General features: G+C 47.3%; 2 long non-coding RNA genes and 1 pseudogene across 2 annotated transcripts; 2 read left to right on the top strand and 1 right to left on the bottom strand.

The window, feature by feature from the left end:
- The first annotated feature begins 396 nt into the window (after positions 1–396).
- Positions 397–496, top strand: LOC124078840 (U6 spliceosomal RNA; annotated as a pseudogene).
- A 5,336-nt stretch (positions 497–5,832) lies between these two features.
- On the bottom strand, positions 5,833–20,851 carry LOC124078799 (uncharacterized). Its single transcript, XR_009224812.1, has 2 exons — positions 20,597–20,851; positions 5,833–9,626 (listed from the first exon to the last, which is right to left on the bottom strand). It is a non-coding gene; the product is annotated as an uncharacterized LOC124078799 (long non-coding RNA).
- On the top strand, positions 20,620–22,170 carry LOC124078798 (uncharacterized). Its single transcript, XR_006847057.2, has 3 exons — positions 20,620–20,751; positions 21,018–21,112; positions 21,480–22,170. It is a non-coding gene; the product is annotated as an uncharacterized LOC124078798 (long non-coding RNA).
- Positions 22,171–22,734: the final 564 nt, after the last annotated feature.

Below are 22,734 nucleotides of genomic sequence, written 5' to 3'. Positions count from 1 at the left end.
CTGGATTCAATCCCAGAACTGAAAAAACATCACCAACATAGTGCATATGTTGGCCATAAATCAAGTACCCAGAAGTTCAAATTCTTTCAAATCACACAAAGAATGTTCCCTGATTATAATAGAATTATATTAAAAATCAATTTTAAAAAGGTATCTGGAAAGCCTCTACAATATTTAGAAACTAAATAATTCACTGATAAAGAAATCCATAGGTAAAAGAATGAATCAAAAGAGATATTTACAATGTCTTGAATTGAATGAAAATGAAACCACACTATATTGAAAGTTTCAAAATGCGGCCAAAGCAGGATATATATAGCACAAAAAGTGTCTATATTTAAAAAGAAGTAGAGTCTGAAATCAATAATCTCACCTTTTTCCTTTTAAAAAAAAGTAGCCAAACAGTGCCATATACTAAAATTGGAACAATACAGAGAACATTAGCATGGCCCCATCCAAGGAGGATAGGCAAATTCAGGAAGCATTCCGTATTTTGGTGTCCTAAATTTCATACCAAGAACATAATTAAATAACTGATACATTTTTTAAAAAATAGAAAAATAGGAAACAAAATCAAATTAAATAGAAGAAATAAAATAATAAAAGTCAGAATGAAATCAAGGAAGCAAGAACTTATGAGAAAACATAATTAGTTCTTTGAGAAGCTCAATATTATTATCAACTCCTCACTGGACTGATCAGAACAAAAATGATAAATACATAAATCACCATCATCAAGAATGAGGGAGGTTACTTTACTAAAGATTCTACAGATAGCAAAAATAAGAGATTATAAGCAAATTTATACAAACGAATTCAACAATTCGGATGAAATTTTTAAAATTCCTTAAAAGACGCAAATGACCAAAGTTCTCTCAGGAAGAAATAGATAACCTACATAGTCCTATATCTATTAAAGAAATTTAATTTGTAGTTAAAAGACTTTCCTCAAACTAAACTTCATGCCTAGGGGGCTTCATTTGTGAATTCTACCAAAAATGTAAGAAATATATAATATCAATTGTATACATAATCTTCCAGAAAACTGAACAGGAGAAAATATTCAACATCTCACCCTTTGTAGCCATTATTACCCAAAGAACAAATATAATCAAAAATAAGGAAACCATGACCAACACCCCTCACAAACATAGATGCAAAAAAAAAATTATTAAAACTTTAGAACCAACAATATATTTAAAAGGTAATAAATCATTATTAAATGGGGTTTATCTTAGGAATGCAAGCTGGTTTAACATAAAAATCAATTCAAAATATTCAACAGAATGAATAAGAAAAAACATATCATCATCATAAATTCACAAAATCTAACATCCACTTCTGGTTTTTGAAGATCTCAGAAAACTCAGAAGGTGAGAACTTAAAGATAATTCTTAAATCTACAGTTAACATTATAATTAGTGGCAAAAATTCAATGCTTTTTCCCTAAGATCCAGACTAAGGAAAGAATGAGTGTTTTTAACCTCTTCTGTTCAACATTTTATTGAAGATTATAGCTATAATATATAAGTTATAATAAGGCAAGAAAAGGAAATAAAATACACCCAGGTAGGGAAGGGAAGTATAAGACTCTTTTTTACAGATTACATTGATCCCTATGTACAAAACTCTGATGGAACCTACCAAAATAAGTTAATAAGAAATAATAAGTGGGTTTATGAAAATTACAAGGTAAAAAATCAATACAAAAAATCCACTTATGTCTTTTTTTATTTTATTTATTTATTTTTGAAATTTGGGTGTAGACAGATCTTTTTTAATAGTTTCTGACTTTAGACACTCTCCCTGTGCCAGTTACTTCAGGAACATACTTTCCCATACTTTTTTTTTTCCTCTAAAGAGAGAGGGAGGGAATTTTAATATTTATTTTTTAGTTATTGGCGGACACAACATCTTTGTTTGTATGTGGTGCTGAGGATCGAACCCAGGCCGCACGCATGCCAGGCGAGCCCTCTATTGCTTGAGCCACATCCCCAGCCCTTATGTCTTTTTTTAAATTTTCAAATTTGTTTTAATTAGTTTCACATGACAGTAGAATGCATTTATGCACTTTGATATACATAAATGGGATATAATTTCATTTTTCTGAGTGTTCATGCTGCAGAATCATATTGGTCATGCAGTCACATATACACATACAGTAATAATGTCTGTTTCATTCTACTATCTTTCCTATCACCACATCCCCTCCCCTCCCCTCCCCTCCCATCACTTCCCTCTACCTAATCTAAGATAACACTACTCTTCCTTAGTGCCCCCGCCCCCTGCCTTATTGTGAATTAGCATCCTCACATTAGAGAAAACATTTGGCCTTTGGTTTTGTGGGATTGACTTATTTCACTTAGCATGATATTCTCAAACTCCAATCATTTACTGGCAAATGCCATAATTTCACTCTTCTTTAAAGATGAATAATATTCCAGTGAGTTTATATACCACATTTTCTTTATCCATTCATCTATTGAGGGACACTTAGGTTGGTTCCATATTCTAGCTATTGTGAATTAAGCTGCTATAAACATTGACGTGGCTGCATTACTGTAGTATGCTGATTTTTAAGTCCTTTGGGTAGTGCATGCTGAGGAGTGGGGTCAACTGGGTCAAATGGTGGTTCCATTGTCAGTTTTCTGAGGAATCTCCACCTATGTTCCATAGTGGTTGCACCAATTTGCAGTCCCACCAGCAATGTATGACTGTACCTTTTTCACCGCATCCTCGCCAACATTTGTTGTTGCCTATATTCTTGATGATTGCCATTCTAACAGGAGTGAGATGAAATCTTAAAGTGGTTTTGATTTGCATTTCTCTAATTGCTAGAGATGTTGAACACTTTTTCATATATTTGTTGATCAATTGTATCTCTTCTTCTGGGATGTGTCTGTTCAGTTCCTTGGCCCATTTATTGATTGGGTATGTATTCTTTTGGTGTTAAGTTTTTTGAGTTCTTTATATGTCCTAGGGATTAATGCTTTATCAGAGGTGCGTGTGGTAAAGATTTTTCTCCCAATCTGTAGGCTCTCTCCTCATGTTATTGCTTTTTAATTTGTATCTATTCCATTTATTGATTCTTGATTTTACTTCTTGTGCTTTAGGAGTCTTGTTAAGGAAGTCTGATCCTACACCAATGTGGTGGAGATTTGGGCCTATTTTTTCTTCTATTAGGCACAGGGTCTCTGTTCTAGTGCCTAAGTCTTTGATCTACTTTGAGTTGAGTTTTGTGCAGAGACACAGAGGTTTAATTTCATTTTGCTACATATGGATTTCTAGTTTTGCCAGGACCATTTGTTGAAAAGGCTATCTTTTCTCCAGTGAATGTTTTTGGCACCCTTGTCTAGTATGAGATAATCATATTTATGTAGGTTTGTCTCTGTGTCCTCTATTCTGTACCATTGGTCTACAAGTCTATTTTGGTGCCAATACCATGCTGTTTTTGTTACTATAGCTCTGTAGTAGAGTTTAAGGTCTGGTATAGTGATGCCTCCTGCTTCACTCTACTTGCTAAGGACTGCTTTAGCTATTCTGGGTCTCTTAGTTTCTCAAACAAATTTCATGACTACTTTTTCTATTTCTATGAAGAATGTCATTTGGATTTTAATAGGAATTGCATTAAATCTGTATAATGCTTTTGGTAGTATGGTCATTTTGACAATATTAATTCTGCTTATCCAAGAGCATGGGAGATCGCCCCATCTTCGAGGTTTTCTTCAATTACTTTCTTTAGTGTTCTGTAGTTTTCATTGCAGAGGTCTTTCACCTCTTTCGTTAGATTGATTCCCAGGTGGGTTTTTTGTTTTGTTTTGTTTTGTTTTGAGGCTATTGTGAATAGAATACTTTTCCTAATTTCTCTTTCAGTGGATTCATCACTGATGTGTAGAAATGAGTTTGATTTTGGGGTGTTGATTTTATATCCTTATACTTTGCTGAATTAATTTATTAGTTCTAGGAGTTTTCTGGTGGAATTTTTTGAATTTTCTAGGTATGGAATCATGTTATTGGCAAATAGTGATAGTTTGAGTTCTTCTTTTCCTATTCATATCCCTTTAATTTCTTTCTTTTGTTTAATTGCTCTGCCTAGAGTTACAAGGATGATGTTGGATAGAAGTCGTGAAAGAAGATATCCTTGTCTGGTTCCAGTTTTTAGCGGGAATGCTTTCAATTTTTCTCCATTTAGAATGATGCTGGCCTTGGGTTTAGCATAGAGAGCTTTTACAATGTCGAGGTATGTTCCTACTATCCCTAGTTTTTCTAGTGTTTTGAACATGAAGGTGTGCTCTATTTTGTCAAATGGTTTTTCTGCATTTATTGAGATGATTGTATGATTCTTATTTATAAGTCTACTAATATGATGAATTATGTTTATTGATTTCTGTATGTTGAACCAAACCTGCATCCCTGGGATGAATCCCACTTGATTGTGGTGCACTATATTTTTAACATATTTTGGTATGTGATTTACCAGAATTTTATTGAGACATTTTACATCTATGTTCATCAGGGATATTGGTCTGAAGTTTTCTTTCCTTGATGTGTCTTTGGCTGGTTTTGGTATCAGGGTGTCATTAGCCTCATAGAAGAGTTTGGAAGGGTCCCCTCCTTTTCTATTTCATGAAATACTTTGAGGAGTATTGGTGTTAATTCTTCTTTGAAGATCTTGTAGAACTCAGCTGAGAATCCATCTGGACCTGGGCTTTTCTTAGTTGGTAGGCTTTTGATGGCATTTTCTATTTCATTATTTGAAATTGATCTGTTTAATGGCTGGGGATGTGGCTCAAGCGGTAGCGCGCTCGTCTGGCATGCGTGCGGCCCAGGTTCGATCCTCAGCACCACATACAAACAAAGATGTTGTGTCCGCCGAAAACTAAAAAATAAATAAATAAATATTTAAAAAAAAAGAAATTGATCTGTTTAAAACATGTATCTCCTCCTCATTCAGTTTGGTAGGTCATGTGTCTCTAGAAATTTGATGATGTCTTTGATATTTTCTATTTTATTAGAGTACACATTTTCAAAATAGTTTCTAATTATCTTCTGTATTTCAGATGTGTCTGTTGTGATATTTCCTTCTTAATCTTGTATTTTAGTAATTTGAGTTTTCTCTCTTTTTCCTCTTTGTTAGGATGGCCAGGGGTTTATCTATTTTGTTTATTTTTTTAAAGAATCAACTTTTTTGTTTTGTCAATTTTTTAATTGTACCTTTTGTTTTAATTTCATTAATTTCAATTAATTGATCTAAATTATTTTCTGTCTTCTACTGCTTTTGGTGTTGATTTGTTCTTCTCTTTCTAGGGCTTTGAGATGTAGTGTTATGTCATTTATTTCTTGACTTTTTATTCTTTTCATGAATGCACTCCTTCTTGAACGTTTCTTCTACTGTGTTCTCAGTGGCTTTTCTGTTGAAACATCTTGTTTTGTTTGGGGCTCTTTATTCCCTTGTTTTTCCAGGGATAAATTCTATCCTGCAGACCTATAGTGTCCCTGAAGGTTTCCAGTGCTTGCCTTTACTGGTGAGACCCATATCAGCAGCACCCAGTGTACACAATATACAGACTTAAACCTAACAGCTTCAATTTCAAGTGGTAGATGAGGGAACAGAGGTAGTGTAGTACACGATATTCACGAGGGAGGAAGAGAGAAGCTAGAAGTAAAAATTCACAGGAAGAGTGGAAGAGGAGCCAACAGAGATTGGCTGTTAGGTGGAGAAAAGTTGGAAAGAAAATCCAAGAAAATAGACAAGAGAGAGGAAGAATACGAGCAAAGAGAAAAAATTAAAGACATAAAAATACAACAAAAATGCAGAACACCATTCATATATCATTGTCCTCCGCACACTGATGCATAAAAAACATCCTGTTCCAAATATGGTAGAGAGATCAGTGAATCAAAAAATAAAATAAATCTTGCTGGAAAATCGAACTGTCTCTGTCAGAGTTCAACAGTTTCTCAGCCCTGTATCTGACATTTCTCGGGATAACCAAACCCAGATCAGCCTTCACAAACCCAGTCTCTATCCCGCTGACCTGGGCTTCAGATACCTCAGGCTCAGCCACACTGCAGGCCCAAGACCTCATGCTGCTCCTACTTGCAGAGAGACCACCAGGGATCCACTCATGTAAAGGAGCAACCCCGAGATGCAGCAGCAAGACAAGGGCCACCAGCGCTCTCAGCAGGAAGACCCCAGGCTCCTCCAAACCCACAGGCACCCCACACTGGATCTGCAGGTCCCAGCTGGAGTCCCCAGGCAGAGGCTCTTGTGGTGGTAAACCTGCTGGCACCCAGGCCCCAGGCCCTGGCTGGTGTCCCCAAATGGGTGCAGCCACGTGCAACCAAACCTGGAGTCTCCTCCGCAGCAGTCCTCTAGGCCATGGCGGCAGTGGTGGTGGTGGAGGGGTGGGGGTGGTTGTTGGCAGCAGGCAGCAGGTCAGCAGTAACGGTGGCTGCTACGGCAGCTGCAACTGCATCTGTGTGGGCAGCATCATCAGGATAACTCCGGTCGTCAGCAGCAGTGTTGGCTTCAGTTGCATCCGGGCAGCAGTTTCTTCTGTGGCAGCAGCACCCAGAAAGAAGACCTCCAGACAACCTCAGGCTGGCAGCAGCGGAATGAGAGGCAGCAGCAATGGCGGTATCGGTGCAGGTGGCTGTTGATTGACAGGAGACTTCCGGTTCAGCAGCAGCGACCATACCATAGTGGTAGCCTGCGAATTCCCTTCAGAGGTAACCGATTTCCTGTTCAGAGAAGAGACCTCAGGGCACAGCAGAGGCTTCTGTGGCAGCCCCTGTTATGTTTCTAAATGCCAATTATTAACAATGAGAAATTGAAATTAAAAAAGCATTTATAATGTGTCAAATATGCAAATCATCTTGGTGGATAAGACTGTCAAAAATGCACAAGTTTTGTTGTGAACTATAAGTACTGCTGAGAGAAATTAAGGAAAAGCTCAATAAATTAAGAGACAAACTGCATTTGGAAGTTCATTGACTGTGTTTGCAGATCAGAAGACTACAGCGTTCAGAAACAGTTCTCCCCAGACTTATTTATGGAGTCAACCCTCTCCTAATTTATTCCCAGAAGACTCTTTTGGAGAAATTGACCGAGTGATTCCAAAATTCATATGTATATAAGAGCAAAAGACCTAAAATGCTAAAACAAATTTGAAAAAAAAATGAAGTTAAAGAATTTACTTACTTGACTTCAGGACTTACTAAATGAAAACTAATCAAATGGGTACATTGCTGTGTAAATGCACTACAAATAAACAAACCAATGGAACAGACAAGTGTCCAGAAATAGAGGCACACGCCTAGACACGAATGGTCAGTTGACTTTCAACAAAGGTGCAAGGACTATGCCATGAAGCCAAGGCAGGCTTTTCAACAAAGGGTGCTAGGAAAACTGGGTGACTTTGCACAACAAAATGAACCTTGTTCTCTTTGTTGCAATGCATGCAATAATTATAACTAGGGTGTTGGAGACCTGAATGGGATAGCTAAAGCCATTAAGCCTTCAAAAGAAACCATTGGAGAAAATCTGTGCAACCTTCAGTCTGGCAAAGGTCTCTTAGATATGACACCAAAAAGCACAGTCCACAAAAGAGAAAAATGATAAACCCATCTTCATCAAAATGTAAAACCCCTGCTTTTCAAAAGACACTGTTAAAGAGATAAAAATACAAACCACACAAATGGGAAAACAGCTTTGCAAAGCATATAGCTGATAAAGGCCTGTCATTTAGAACATAGAAAGAAACCTCCACTGAGTACATCAGTGCATGCATAGGATCCCAGCAAGTCAAGAGGCTACGGCGGGAGGATTGCAGGTTCAAGGCCAGCCTCAGCAATTCAGCAACTGTCTCAAAATAGAAAGTAAAAAGAGCTGGTCATGTGGCTCATGACACAGCACCCCTGAGTTCAATCCCCAGTACTGAGGAAAAGTGAGAGAGGAAGGAGGGAAGGAAGAAAGGAGGAAAGGAAAGAAGGAGTTTCAAGACTCAATAATAAGAAAATAAGCAATCTAACTTTTTAAATGGTCAAAATAATGCAGGAGGCATCAACCAAGATGATGTTTGGATGTAAATAAGCAAGTGAGAAGAAGATGTTCAACATTATCGATCATTATGCAAGCAAATGACATTACAAAGAAATATTACCCCATAACTATCAGTGTGTCTGGAATTAAAAAGACTGATGTCACCATGCTTTGGCCAGGGTTTGGAGCAACCCAAAGTCTCACATGCTGAGGGTGGGAAAGTAAAGTGAAGCAAGAGCTGTGGGAAACAGCAGTTATTTAACATTGAGCACACATCTGCCATCAGATACCCCCTTCTACTCCTAGATGTTTACCCATGATAGGTGAAAATATGTATCTGCACATATACTTACCCACAAACCTCCAAAGTAGCTCTATTTTTCAATAATAAAAAAAAAGCAACAATCCAAATGTCCATCAACAGGGAAGTGGATAAATGATCTATGATAAATCCACATGATACATTCAGAAATGCAGAAAATCAAAATAATTACACTGAGGGAAAGAAGCCAGGCATAAATGAATGCATACCATATGATTCCGTTTATAGAAAATTTGTGAAGATGCAATCTGATCGGTAATGACAGAAAGTAGGTTGATGACTACCTGGGAGTGGAAGGGAGTGGGGGGAAACAGGGGTGCAGAGGGAGGTTTAAAACATGGAACCCCATGAAGTTGATCTCACTGAAGCTGAGAGGACAGCAGTGGTTATCAGAGGGGCAGAGGAGCTGGGGGTGGGCAGCACAGTCTTGTAGCAGATGGGAGGGGTCGGTCCTAGCATCCTGTCGCACAGGACGCAAGAGAAAGGATTTTGAATGTTTTCACCACAAAGAAAGACTGTGTGTTTGAGAAGGTAGATTTGCCCCAGTTGATCATTATACGATATTATACAGTGTGTGTGTGCGTGTGCGTGTGTAGAGAAATACCACACATGACCTCCTGCAAATATGTACAACTTATGTCAATGAAAAATAAATTTTTAAAGAATTCTTTAAAGGGGCTGGGATTGTGGCTCAACAGGGAGTGCTCACCTAGCACACGTGAGGCCTTGGGTTCGATCCTCAGCACCACATAAAAATAAAATAAAGGTATTGTGCTCAACTACAACTAAAACAAAATATTTTTAAAAAAATTATCTAAAGGGGGTACGTGGAAGTTTGGGGGTGATGATCTGTCACTCTCAGGATCAAGATGTTTTCACGATACATTCGTCAACCCTCAAGCTGTGTGCATGACATGTAGCACATCATGTCCATCACGCCAGCGCCCATGCTACAGACGTGCCCATAGAAAGCCCACATTCAGGCTCAGCCCAATCCAGGCTCTCTGGCTCTTGGCGCCACCCGGCAGGCCATGTGGTTGGTGTGGGTTTTCTCCTCTTCTCGCTGAGCCTGCAGAGGACGGGCACTTGGTCCACTTCCACCGAAAGGTAAGCCCTGGGGGAGTCCATTCTCCTGGAACTGAGTTCCTCTGAGAAGAGCAGCCGCCCTTGCTGGGAAGGTTGCTTGATGGTGCTCAGAGTCAGGCTGAGGATGCAGGGCCACATGAGAGCTGGTACCAGGACTCTGCAGACCTGGGGAAGCTGCAGGGACAAGGTGGGGACAGGAAGTGGGTGGCCAGAGGGCGGAGTACCCCCTGTGACTCCACACCTTCTCCACCCACTTTTCTGAAAATGCTACAAACAGATCAATGCTCAGGGCTGTGGATTTCTCCCCGCCCCTCCCCCACCACGCCTACCTGGGTCTCACTTGAGGGGACAACAATGAGACCCACTTCATAGAGGTGAGTGGGGCTGGGTGAGGCCAGGAGTGTGGAGGGTCAAGGTCACACTGAGGGAGCTGAGCCTCTTGCTCTTCCAAGGTCTCTTTTCTCAGGGCTCATCAGAGAGAAAAGTCATTGTATATGTCTCCGTGGTGAGGCATAAATATTGGAAAGAAAGAGAAGAGAGTAACAGCCAGCTCCTCCCCCAGCCAATTAGTTGCGGAGAGAAGCCGCTTTCCCTGGGCTGGGGACCCCTGGCCAAGCAGCCTCCTGGAATCCTGGGGCGAAGGCTCCAGACTTGGGGGACGGCCCCCTGGGTGGCGACTAACAGAGTCTGGGGGAGAACCAGCCAAATAATCAGGGCATTCACTTGAGGGGCCTTGTTTGCTGTTTCAGTGCAAATTAGCAATTAGCGGGGGCTGGCGCCGGGCCACCTCCCTTACAAGGCCGGCTGGCAGCACGTGTCGTTTTGTTCTTGGCTGGGGACCCACAGGCTGGGTGGCAGGGAATAGGCCCTGTCGGCTGCAACCAGAAGCATCAGGGTGCTCTACCTAGAGAAGGGCTTCCATCCAGGGCGTCTGCCCAGGGACCCCCAGCAGGCCACCTTCACTGTTGGGTAGAAGACCAGACAGAAGGGACTCTGGGGTCCTGAGTTCTACCATTGTCCCCAACAGAGAGAAACAGAACAGGAGCCGCAGCACCCACTGGGGAGGCTGGAGCAGGGACCCTCCCGCTTCCTAGTCCAAAGTGGTTTCCCTAAACCAGGATTCCCAAACTGAGCAAGGTGCCCTGGAGGATTGCGGAAGCGCACATGGCCAGACCACACCCCGTTTCCATCATTTGCTTTTCCAAGAGGTTGCCAGCGGGTGCGGTGGGTGCTGGTGCTGGTGGTCCTGAGACCACACCTTGAGAATCATTGCCCTGAGATATTTCTCTTAAGGTAATGAGGGAGAATGTTTCCTTCCTTTATTCACACACACACACAGTGGGACATCAGCAAAGACTAGCAGGAAAAATGGGGTGCTAGGCAGATTATTTGATTGGCATGGGAAAGCAAGCAAGAGAAGCAGGGATTCTGATAAATGATCCACTTCATCAACTAAAAACACCTGAACGTGGGGGCTTTGCAGATAATACACAGGGCCTGTGCAGAAAACTAGAAAAACAGACTTGGAGAGGGTAGGGATTTAACCCAGTGCTTTACCACTGAGCTACACCTTCAGCACATTTTAATTTTTACATTGAGATGGGGTCTCACTAAGTGGCTGGGGCTGGCCTTAAACCTTTGATCCTTCTGCATCAGCCTCCAGAGTCGCTTGGGATTGCAGGCATGTGTCACACACCGGCTGCAGAAACAGACTTAAACAGAATGAATGATTTGCTGATGATCTCTTTGGGATCGTCAAAAAAGAACCAAGCTCTCAGGAGATGGGAAGATGGCCTGGAGCAGGCACAAGAGTGCCTTCTCTCCGGACAGACCTGCTTGGCAGATGGAAAGCTTACTCCTGCTGACTCTCCAGGTCCCTAGAGCCCAAGGAATAGCACACAGGAGCCTTAACCTTTGGTTTTAATTTGAATTTCAGATAAATGACAAATAATTATTCAACCTAAGTATGTCCCAATATTGCCAGAGTGTAGTTAGACCAAAAACTTTATCTGAAGCCGTCTCCAGCCCTGCTCCTGCCTGTCTCAGCTCCAGGGCATCTCTGCCCACAGGCATCTGACCCACCGTGCGGAGGGCCCAGGATTCAATGCTTAACGTTCATCACGTCTGGCCCAAGGGAAGTGCTCAAGGAATGCAAGCTCTCCTGCTTTGTGTGGGTGCCGTGTTTAAAAGTGTCAGGAAGAGATGGAGCTGGTCTAAACCACACCCAAGCTCACCCCAAAGCTATTGTCCCTCTGCTGCACCCAACAGCACACCCTGCTCAGCTGAGCAGGGTCTTGAGGCTTGAGGCTGTTCAGGGGAAGCTGAGGGCCCTGGGAAACGTGTCAGGGTCCCCACGGCTCAGCACGGGTGTGCGGGGCTCTTCTCATCAGGTGCTTCATAGACACTGGTGGGTGGGGCAGCCTTGCCCTGGAGGTGCCAGAGATCTCGGCTCTGCATGGTGGAGACTGACTCAGAGAAACAGTAGGTAACTGTCAAAGGACCACGGAGGTGGGGGTAACCAGACCTGGCCTTTGACCCCGAGCACGTGACCTTGGGCAAGTGAATTGACTTCTCAACCAGCTAATCTGAAAAATGGCACTAAGCCCGCCTGCGGTTCTGCCCCTGGACTGCAGGAGACTGGAATGGCTTCCAGGGGTGGTGAGGGTATGTCAGGCTGCTGGTGACCCTGGGGCCTGGGGGGTGGAGGGCGCTGGCTCTGGGGTGCCAGGCCCAAGGGCATCTGGATTTTCTCCATCTCCCAGAGACACCTTCGACCAATGCCCGGGAATTGCTTTCCCAGGTACCTAGAGTGGTGCGTTTTAGCCACGGTTGGAAGAGGCCGCAGAGCTGGGTGGTCAAGGACTTGAACGGAGGAGTCCGCTTGTCTACGATGCTCATCATCACGGGGCGACTGGTGTGCCAGCTTGCCCAGGGCGGGGCACCTCCTGGCACACAGACTCCGTTTCTCAGCTGAACTGAGACAGTGGGTCCGCCTAGTTACTATCATGCTCGGAGTCATTCAACCGCTCATGTTAGTCTGAGCCCTCTTCCTAGCTTCCCTTGTCACAGCCCTTGCCCACACCCTCGCCTCCTGTGACAAGCAGTCGTCATGCTGCTCAGACTGCATGGAGTCCACGGTGGCTATCCACTGTGTGTTTAGGTCCTCCTGCTTCTCTGCGAGGTGCACGTTGGAATTCCCGGGGACTTTGGAGAATTAATACATCTCCCTCCCTCTCCAGGGATGGTGGCCCCCGATCCTCCCATCTCTGGCAGGTGGTCAGATCCCCAAGCTGCTCCTGGACAATGAACCCTTCATCACAGGAACTGACCACAGCAGAGGTGGAGGAAAGCCTTGGGAAGAAGAAACGTGGGCCCCTGCACCCTCTCCCACGAAGAGTGCTCGCTGCGAGCAAACCAAGTGCCACCTTCCACCCTCCCCTGGCCTGAGCAGGAGGAGGAGCAGAACCCGGTGCTCAGTCCAGAGTGGAACCCACGGACCACCGCAGCCCAGACAAGTGATTAAAAGCCTGCGGGGTGACCCCGGAGTTCCAGCACTGGCAGGGCGCGGATTAGAACTGTGGCTTTGTTTCACTCATTAATTCAATCCAGACCTTGGGTTTTTAGGAATCGTAACGTTCTCGGCACCCCGAGAGGGACCACAGAGGTTGGAGAATGAGCTCTGAGAATCAGACACTAAGGAAATCAGCCCAGAGGAGGGCTTGGGAGTCAGAGAGAATCAGGTCAGCATCCGGGCTCTGCCTGTGCCCAGGGAAGGGCCCTGCCTTCCCCAGCTCTGCCACCTGGACCTACCTAGCTCACATGATTGCTGTGACACTGAGGGGCAGTTCTACAGGTGGACAAGGAGAGCCAGGCACACGGAGGTAATGGGAAGGGGTCATAGTGCATGGTGGTGACAGGGACAGGGGCCTGGCAAGACAGGACCCCTGCATCTCTGTTTAAACAAAGACTTGGCAAAACACAGAAGCCAGCAATTTAGGTATATTTCTGTGATAGGATCATGGATATCTTTATTTTAATATTCTTTTTTTGTACTGGCAATTAAACCCAGGAGCATTTAACCACTGAGCCCCATCTCCAGCCATTTTTATTTTGAGACAGGATCTTGTTAAGTTGCTTAGGGCCTCACTTAATTGTTGAGGCTGGTTTTGAACTTACAACCCTCCTGTCTCAGCCTCCCAGACACTGGGATTCCAGGTGTGTGCCACCATGCCTGGAAATTTTAGTATTCTTATAACCCCTTTTTACCTTTTGAGACATTCAGGGAGCGCTGGTCATAACAAAAATAAGAACATAATGAAAACAACGCACTCCAATGGGCTGCTCAGTACCTGCCAGGAAACGTAAGCAAATGCAGGAACCGGCCACTTTGAATGATCCTCCAGGAGATAAAACAGAAGACACAAGTACGGGCAATCAAGATGTCTGTCCCTCCAAACCACAGGACATTAAGATACTCCAAGACTGAACGTCTTGCCTGGTAAAGGTGGGATTGGAGCCGGGCGTGGGTCTCACTGTCTGCACTCCTAACGTCCTGGTCTGGGTTGGGGGCCAGGCCAGGAGGCAGGGCTCCTCCGCGGCCTGCCCAGTGGAACCTGGCGTGTGAGAAGGAGTTCAGGCAGACCTCCTGTGGCACGCAGCAGCAGAGCTCTAGACCTGAGATGAGAAGCCCAGGTCCAGGGAATTTTGTGGTTTCTACAATAAAAACCTCCTGGGCCTGAAACAGCATGTAAGTGTGACGGGCACTGGACGGTCCCTTCCCTCCGCCCTCTCCTCCCACAGCACCATCCTCTGACCCAGCTGCCTTTTGAGGGCCAGCAAGTGACAGTGGGGTGAGCAGGACAGCTCTCACTCTGAAAGGGAAATGGGAAAATGCTCAAGAAGGCGCCGAGGGAGGAAATCCACACCTGGCTGGGGTGAGCTGGCCGGGAGAGCTGGCCGGGGCTCTAGTCTCCACCACCACACGGCCTGCAGCCGTAAACAAGAGGCTCCAACTTGCTGTACTGGTCAGTTAGGTCTGTGTGACAAGTACCGCAGGCCTGGTGGCTTCAACCTCAGAAAAGTATCATCTCAGTTCTGGAAGCAGGAAGCCCAGGGTCAAGGTGAAGGCAGGGCGGGCTCCTTCTCAAGGTGTTGGTGAAGGATCTGGAGATCCACCTTCTCCCTGTGAGCTCACCTCATCTTCCCGTGTGTGTGTGTGTGTGTGTGTGTGTCAGGGTCACCCTAGGGACCTCATTTTACCTTAGTTTACTCTTCCTGACAAACTGTCACTAACTAGCCTGGTGACCCTCAAAACTCACATGTTTGGAGCTTGGTTTTCTCACGGAAAATCGGTGGGTTGGGTTACGTCAGTGTTTTCAAACTCAGAAGAATTCTAGAAATTTCTCTTACTCTTCAAAGCTTGTGTCTCCAAATACAGTCCCATTTGGGGGACTGGGGATTGGGATTCCCATGTATGAATCTGGGGGGACCATGTTCAGCCCGTCACACTCGCCAAGCCCCATCTTCCTGATCTGCACAATGTTGGACCTCTTTCTCTCTCTCCACCTCTTTATTTGGTTAAAAACTTCTTGAACCTCCCCATCCCTGACTTCATATTTTTCAAACAACCTTTACCCATCTCCCCTCATGCACCAGACCCTGTGCTAGGCTGAGCAGAACCAAGATGGCCCTGGAGACTCCTTTGGTCAAGAGGGGAACCCACACTCAAAGCAGATGTTCATACAGAAGAAGGTTTGGTACCATGGTTACCAAAGCGCCGTTCTTTTAAGGGGCTAAAGAGGTCTTCATAAAGGAGGGACCCCAAATGGGTCAGAAGGAGTGAATAGGATCCACCTACTCAGAAGACTTAGTGCTGCGGGAGGGTACTTGAGACCAGGTGATTCACAAAGAATAGGGGTTGGTCTGGGCTCGCGGTTGTGGAAACCAGGAAGTCTCCATTTGGATGATGTTTCCATGCACAGTTGAGCACATCCATGGAGAATGTGTGCAGGTACTTATCCAGAGGGACTTATGGCTCCCTGCCAGGGTTTGAATATGGGTTGTCCTGTCCATTGTGCTGGTGTTGGAGGTGGGCCTTTCATTAGGTCAGTAAGAGGGGTCTGTGCCTTTCTTGTGGAACAGGACTAGTCACAGGGAGACCAGCCCCTCTTGCTTGGCTCTTCAAGTACCCATTCCGTTTTCCATCAGGAGCTGGAGCCGCATGGCCCTCACCAGGAACGAGGGGCACGAGGCACTTGTAGACTTCCTGGTTTCCAGAACCACGAGCCAAAACCAACCCCTATTCTTTGTAAATCACCTGGTCTCGAGTACTCTGTTACAGCAACAGGAAGGGGCTTCAGTGTCTCGGGACCAGCAGCCTGGTCTGTTGAGTTCACTTCTCCAAACCTCAGATTTCCTCATCTGCAAAATGGGAAAACATAAGATGTAAAATCTAACGGGTTTGTTTATGCAAAGTGCTTAAATGTGCTCCACGAATGTGCACATCCATCTGCTATTTTTATTTTTAGAGCTGTTACTTCATAGACCAGGTGCAATGCAGTGAGGCCCATGGGCCAGCCCTCAGAGCAAGGCCACTGAATACCTGGGTGCTCCACGAGGAGATGAAGTCAGTTTTAGGAAAAAAGTAGAAATGTTCACATTCAAAAATGCCTCTGTTCAGGTGCCTGCACAGAGCTGAATTAGCCCAAGCTCCCCGTGGTTGGCATCAAGATCCCAGTCCGGGGAGAAAAGCAGCCACTGTCTGGACCATTCCGAAGCCCCCCCCACCCCGGCCCCCAGTGGCACATGAGAGTAGCCGGCCTGGCCCAGCCCCTGCAGCCTGCCGGAGCAGACTCCTGCCACGCCACGGCTGGCTCCCGGTGCACACTCAGCCAGCCTCAAATAACCATGGCAAATCCATTTCCTCTGACAGCTCCAAGCCCAGCTTGTCCCTGCTCCCCAGCCCCTGCTCCTCTGCCAGCCCCGGTGCCCTTCACAAGGTTCCTCTGGGAGCCAGTGGGTCCCACGGAAGGCTGCACAAGTGGCAGCTGCTGTCTCAATGTGTTAAGTGTTCCTGGACCCCCTCTGCCTGGGCTTCTGCACCCTCCAGCAGAGGGGGTGATGGCTGGGGTCTGGTCACTCACTGCAAGAAGCTGTCGGTAGCCCCCTGACCCTGCAGCCCCTTTCTCTTGGTGGAGTGGGTGTGTGCCTATCCGTGTGAAAGGGACAGGGACTGAGAGCTTCCTGACAAACTGTCACTAACTAGCCTGGTGACTCTCAAAACTCACGTTTGGATCTTGGTTTTCTCACAGAAAATCGGTGGGTTGGGTTACGTCAGTGTTTTCAAACTCAGAAGAATTCTAGAAATTTCTGGATGTGTTTGCCTAATTTAAATTCCTGAGCTGGATGGAAAGAGAATCCTATTCTAAAGACCATCGTCTGCTGAGAAAGAGCTTCATGGAGTGCCGCTGTGAGTCAGGCGGTGCCCTGAGAGCTGGGGTGCCAAGAGCCACCCCTCTGTTCCCCATCGTGCCTCATGGCACATTGCTAACGTCTTAACAGTAGTGTGCTCACTCCCAAAGCAATCAAATAGCAAGTGTCTAATGCCAGTGCTGGAGAAAAGCAGCCACTGTCTGGACCATTCCGAAGCCCCCCCCCCCCGCCCCCAGTGGCACATGAGAGTAGCCGGCCTGGCCCAGCCCCCGCAGCCTGCCGGAGCAGACTCCTGCCACGCCACGGCTGGCTCCCGGTGCACACTCAGCCAGCCTGCTGAGCTGGTCCCTGAATTCAAGTCCCACACGCGCTCTGAGCCCAGAGCCCATCTGTTGGCCATGGACACTCAGAGCCGTGAGATCTGAGCAGCTGGCATCTGGAAATGCCCAGCACGCCGTGGTGGTCACCAACAACATGTAAATCTTCTTTTCTAAGATTACCAAGTTTGGGGATTTGATTGGGATGGAGAATGGAGAGAAGAGCTCTGGGCAGAAGAACTGTTTGATTAGGCCAAAGTGAAAAAGCAAGCATGCTAAGAAATGTTGAGGAAACAGGCACACACATTTACAATGCATCTGCAGAAATGAGAGTCACTTCTCAAAGCAGGTGAAAGTCTGGCTTCCTTGAGTGCCTCCTCATTGAAGGGTTTTTCTGAAGTTCCCATTTGGAACTAATTTTAAAGCTAGAGAAATGTTTTTAAAACAATCACTGTGAGGGTCATTCATTCACTCATCAAACATCCATTCGAGTAAGTACTATGCCTTAGCATTTGAAATAAAACTGTTCCTGTCTTGTTACTTAATCATTGATGCTGTGGTTGTTTCCTTCCTGTTCTAACGCTTTCAATAGCCTAGGTTTTGTGATTTCTTAAAGTCAAATGTTATTTGCACTGGACATAGTGGTGCACATCTGTAATCCCAGAGACTCAGAAGGCTGAGGCAGGAGGATCACAAGTTTGAGGCCAGCCTCTGCAAAAAAGTCTGGGGATGTAGCCCAGTGGTACAACACACTGATCTGCAACTAAGGAAAACAGCTCAAGAAACTGATTAATAGTAACACCTTCACAAAGCTTTCTAAGGAAGAGCCCCTTCATACAGCTGTTTACTTTATCCTGCTAACTACTATGAGAAAGGAATTATTGCTCCCACATACAGATGGGGAAAGCAAGGCTCAGAGAGAGCAGGGTTTTGTCAGAGGTCACGGGGCTCAGAAGTAGCTGAGCTGCTGCAGAAATCCAGATCCCCTGCTCAGGTCTTGGGAGTGACCCCAGGTAACCTGGCTGACTAATTCATGCTCTGGGTTTCTTAATGGCCCCCAGTTCCCTTCCCAGTGTACTTGCTCCCCACCAGGTGATCTTTCAGTTCTTTGCACTGAATCAATCAATCAATCAATCAATCCCTTTCCCTACTCTGACTTTGGGTTCAGCTGTTGCTTGCTCTGGCCAGTGGGATGTGAGCAGGTGTGACATGGCCAGTGGCTAGGCTATGTTTGGAGAGCAGGCATAGCTGAGGGCCTGGTCCCTGGAGGGGATGAGAGACTCAGGGAGCAGAGCCGCACTTCCCTGTGAGCCAGGCCAGCAGATCCAGGGCCGAGTCCAGCACAGGTCAGTGGCCTCCAGCTGGGTACTGCTGAGGTTCCCAGCATCATGGCGGTAATGTCCACCACCCCATCCCATTTCCAGGCCACAGTGGTGGACATGGCAAGATACAGTCCACCTCAGCGTGAAGTTAAGCACTCCGAGGGCCTCCCCCAGTGACCAGGACCTGGGTAAAGGTGGTAGGTCTTCTTGGAACATCTATGCTGTCGGAGCAGGCTTTCAAAGTATCCTTCTGTGTTAAACACACACCTGGTCACGATACACGGCAAGATGCCAGGTACACGAATCAAGACAAAACTTCGATCACATTTCCTCCTTGGAGGACTCCACAACCCCAGACTGGCCTGCTCTTTGGCAGGAGCCCTTCTGTGGAAGATGGAGGTCTTGGTCTAAGGGAAACGTGGCCCAAGAAGTACTGGAGAAAGCTCTGGTGCTTTCTGATTGTATGGCCGCCCCAAGTCCCCTAGGGCTCCGGAGCCTCCGCTTCCTCATCTCTGGGCTGCCCAGCATGCACCCAGGAGTGTGAAGATCACATAACACGAGGACACCTGTAGTGCAAGTGCCAGGTATGGGCAATGCCTGTGACCTAAAAAATGTAACAGAAGGACAAGTTTCTGTTGGCCTGGACACGCCCTCCCAGCTTCCCAGAGCAGCCACGGCCTTGGCCGCACAGGGCACAGGGGTGGGCTGGGTGCTGGCACTCACGGGCTCCCCCTGCTCAAGGGGGCTCCTGAAGTCATGGTGTGCAGAGCCGAGACCCTGACGAGGGAGCGACACCGGCCCTAGTGTTATTTACCATCCAGCAGTGTTTACAGAGGCTGTGGGGTTTGGGGGTTGTACAGAACCCCCAGGCAGACACGGTCTCTTCCCCGAAAATAAACGAAGCCTTGAAATACTATATTTTTTATGTGTGCCTTGGGTTTTCTAAAATTCACCTTGCCCTGGGCAGGGTTTTCTTTTCTTGCTTAAGTGCCCGGCCCTGAGCAGGGGAGGGTGGCAGTGGGGGGCCTGGCGGTGGGCAGGATCAAGGGATTTCAGAAGACTGTCAACCCCAGGGGCCCTCTGGGCGCTGCAGAGGGAGAGGTTAGGGAACGGGGCTGCCCGTGGGACTCCGGGGCTGGCACCAGCCTCCACTGTCTCCCCCGCCTCTGCTCAGAGGCGCCAGGCTCTCTTGGTGGTCCCTCTTAATTCTCCTCCAACGAAGCCCACCTGCCAGCCCTGCAGCCCACCCAGTCCAGACCCCGCTCCACTACCTGCACTGCTGCATGGCCAGCCCAGCCTCCCTGCGGCACGGTCCCCTTTCTGAACCAAGATCCCCCACATCTTCAGAGGCTGCCTGTTGCCGTAGGCAGAGGCCACCAGCTTCCTCTAGAAGAGACACCTTTCCAAGCTGGCTCCAGCGTCTCTCTTGGGTCCATTAGCCTGTCCCACCTGGCACAAGACCATCTGGCCAATGTGGCTGCACTCGCCCGTGCCACTGGCTCCTCCTGCCCCTGCCCAACCCCCTTCTCTGTCTGGGACACTTCCTCTCCACTATCTATCCTGAGTCAAAGACAGTCCCCTGGGGAAAGGCTGCCTTCCTCTGCCAAAGTTGGCAGAGGCCTGGCTCCGCACGGCAACGCTCTGTTGCCCGTCTTGACTGTTTTTCTGGTTTTACTCGTAAGTCGATATGAACAGGGCAGGAATTTCTCCCCTGCAAAATACGAACCAACCCCACACCACCCACGTAAGGCCACCTTGTATGGGAACTCGAATGCTGCTCAGCAGGGGCTGGAACCAAACAGCAGAGTGACACCCAAAGTATGGACCATTCCCCACCAACCCCTGGAGCTGTCTGTAGGCCACACCTGAGCGCCACAGCTCCCGGGAAACGTTCCTGGCAAAGATGAAGCTCGAACACACTGAGTTCAAAGTGGCAACCTACCCTAAGAAAAATATAAGGCACAATCAGGGGTTAGTCTTTCTTGAGAAGACGATACTATGCCTCAGATATCATCACCCAGGAAGCATGTCCCGCCCGTCTTTCTGAAATCAATATTCTGAATGATTGACATACCTGATGTTGAAATGGTCAATGATTTTGTCTTTGAACATGTGACCTGTAAGGAAGGCTGCTGAACACAGTGGATGCCCGCCACCCTACTCCTGGGCGCACTGACCAGCCCAGGAGTGCAGGAGCCTGTGTTCCGCCAGACTTCAAGTGGCCGCTGGGTAAGCATGTGGCATCTGTGACTGCGGCTAGCATTCCAGCAACCCCTGGAGGCCAGGCTTTGTCACAGCCAGGGCTTGCGCGAATGCAGGAGGCGGAACCTTCCAGAGGTGGGGCCTAGTGGGAGGAAGTTAGGTCGCTGCTAGCATACCTTTGGAGGGGCTGCTGGGGTCTGGGCCCCCACTTCCCTTTTCTTTGCTTCCTAGCTGCCCTGAGGAGAGCAGCTTCCTGCTACGCATTCCCCACAGGATGTCCCCTCTCTCCACAGGCTCAAAAGCAATGGACTGACAGGTCAGGGACTGAAACCCCTGAAACTTGAGCCAAAAGAAGAATCCCCACCGCTTTTTAAGTTGATTTTCTCAGGTATTTTGTTACAGTAATGTAAAGTCATTTAAGACAAAGGGTGAGGAGGGGTGGGGAGAAGTCACCGTGAAGGGGACTAATCTGGGCAGAGTCAAGGAAAGACTTCCCCACGGAATTTGCACATGAGCTGAGATTGGAAGGATAAGTAGGAAATACTCAGGTAAACTAAGGGGGTTGGGAGAGAAATAGGGTCCTGAGATAAAACACAGGGCACCCCGGTAAGTCTGAATTCCCCATAACGATGAATAACGCTCAGTGCACCATCGCCGTGTGGCACGGTTATACCAAGAACTGATTCGTTGCTTATCTGATGCAGTAATTCAAGGGCACCTCCTGTGTGTGTTTTGTTTGCTCTGCTTTGTGTAAGTACCTGGCAATCCAAGAGGAAAGGGACTCAGGCCAGGAAGAAGAGCTTATGCAAAGCTGTGGTCACAGGAGGTGGCAAGGAACTACAGGAGGTCCAGGTGACTGCACAGACAGCCCCGGTCTCCTGGCGTGCGCCCTGGGAGTTGTCACCGTCTGGAGCCCACGGGGTCGCCTGTCTGCAGCAGTGGTAACATCACCTGGCTGAGGTCAGCTGCTCCCTGCCTTGTCCTCCTCAGCATGTCTCCGACAGTGCCACGTGCATGTCCGTACCCTGGCCCTCGCCTCCTGGCTGCCTTCACTTAGGAAACAAACGTCCAGTGCTGACCCCATAGCCCCAGAAGCTGAGGATTTTGATGGACTCAGGTTAAGCTACTGTGGAAACACTGGCTCTATCTGGGATCTGGAGCGTCCCCAAAGGGCCAGGAGTCAAGGGCTTGGTTCCCAGCTCAGCGCGCTGGGAGGTGGAGGAGCTGCTGGGAGGCTTTAGGTCACAGGGGCTGTGCCCCTGAAGGAGACGGGGACACTGGCCTCCTCCTCTCTCTCCCATTTCCTGACTTCCCTGCCATGAACAACTTCTCCACCACATGCCCCATCAGGAGGCACGGCCTTGCCCCAGGCCCCCAACAACAGCTGACAGACCATAAATTAAACCTCCCACACTGTGAGCCAAAACAAACCTTCCCTCTTGCTAAGTTGGATTGTCTCAGTTATTTGTCTCAGTGATGGAGAGCCAACGGGTGTCGGGGCTAGTAAGTACATTATGCACCCACACTATGGGAGACAGTAACTCATGAATGGAAACAGTGGCCACAGAGGGCCTGTGAGAGACGGAGACCAGCCAGCTGCTGCAGAGAGGCCAGGGTAGCCCGTCCTGCCCCTCGAGGATCCAGGCTGGCCAGGCAGCCCCAGGCACAGGACCCGTGCATCGCCCAGCTGGTTGCTCTATCGTCTCCATGACCATGTCGTCCGTCTTCCTCCGTCGTTCCAACATCCGACATCCTTGCGGGGCTACTGCTATCATCTACTGCTTCTGCTGGCCATCCCTCGGGGAGTCTGGCTTCCTCGTTTGTTGATTTTGTAGTTAATGAATGAACAAATGCTCCAGAGTCCAGGGACACCGCGTTGGCATTCCAGCCAGCGGGAAGGAATAAGGGATGATGAGGAGGGCAGACTGTCCCTCTAGGGGCACAACTCAGAGCTGTGCCACTCTCTTCAAACCCTGTGGGTAAAGCTTAGCCAGGAAGGCCCAGCTTGCT

Source organism: Marmota monax, unplaced genomic scaffold (genome assembly GCF_021218885.2).
Source record: "Marmota monax isolate L192 unplaced genomic scaffold, Marmota_monax_Labrador192_F-V1.1 WCK01_AAM20220418_F8-fsc00009, whole genome shotgun sequence".
Classification (NCBI taxonomy): domain Eukaryota; kingdom Metazoa; phylum Chordata; class Mammalia; order Rodentia; family Sciuridae; genus Marmota; species Marmota monax.
The sequence above is the reverse complement of the archived record's forward strand: the minus strand, read 5'-3'. Positions and strand labels throughout refer to the sequence as shown.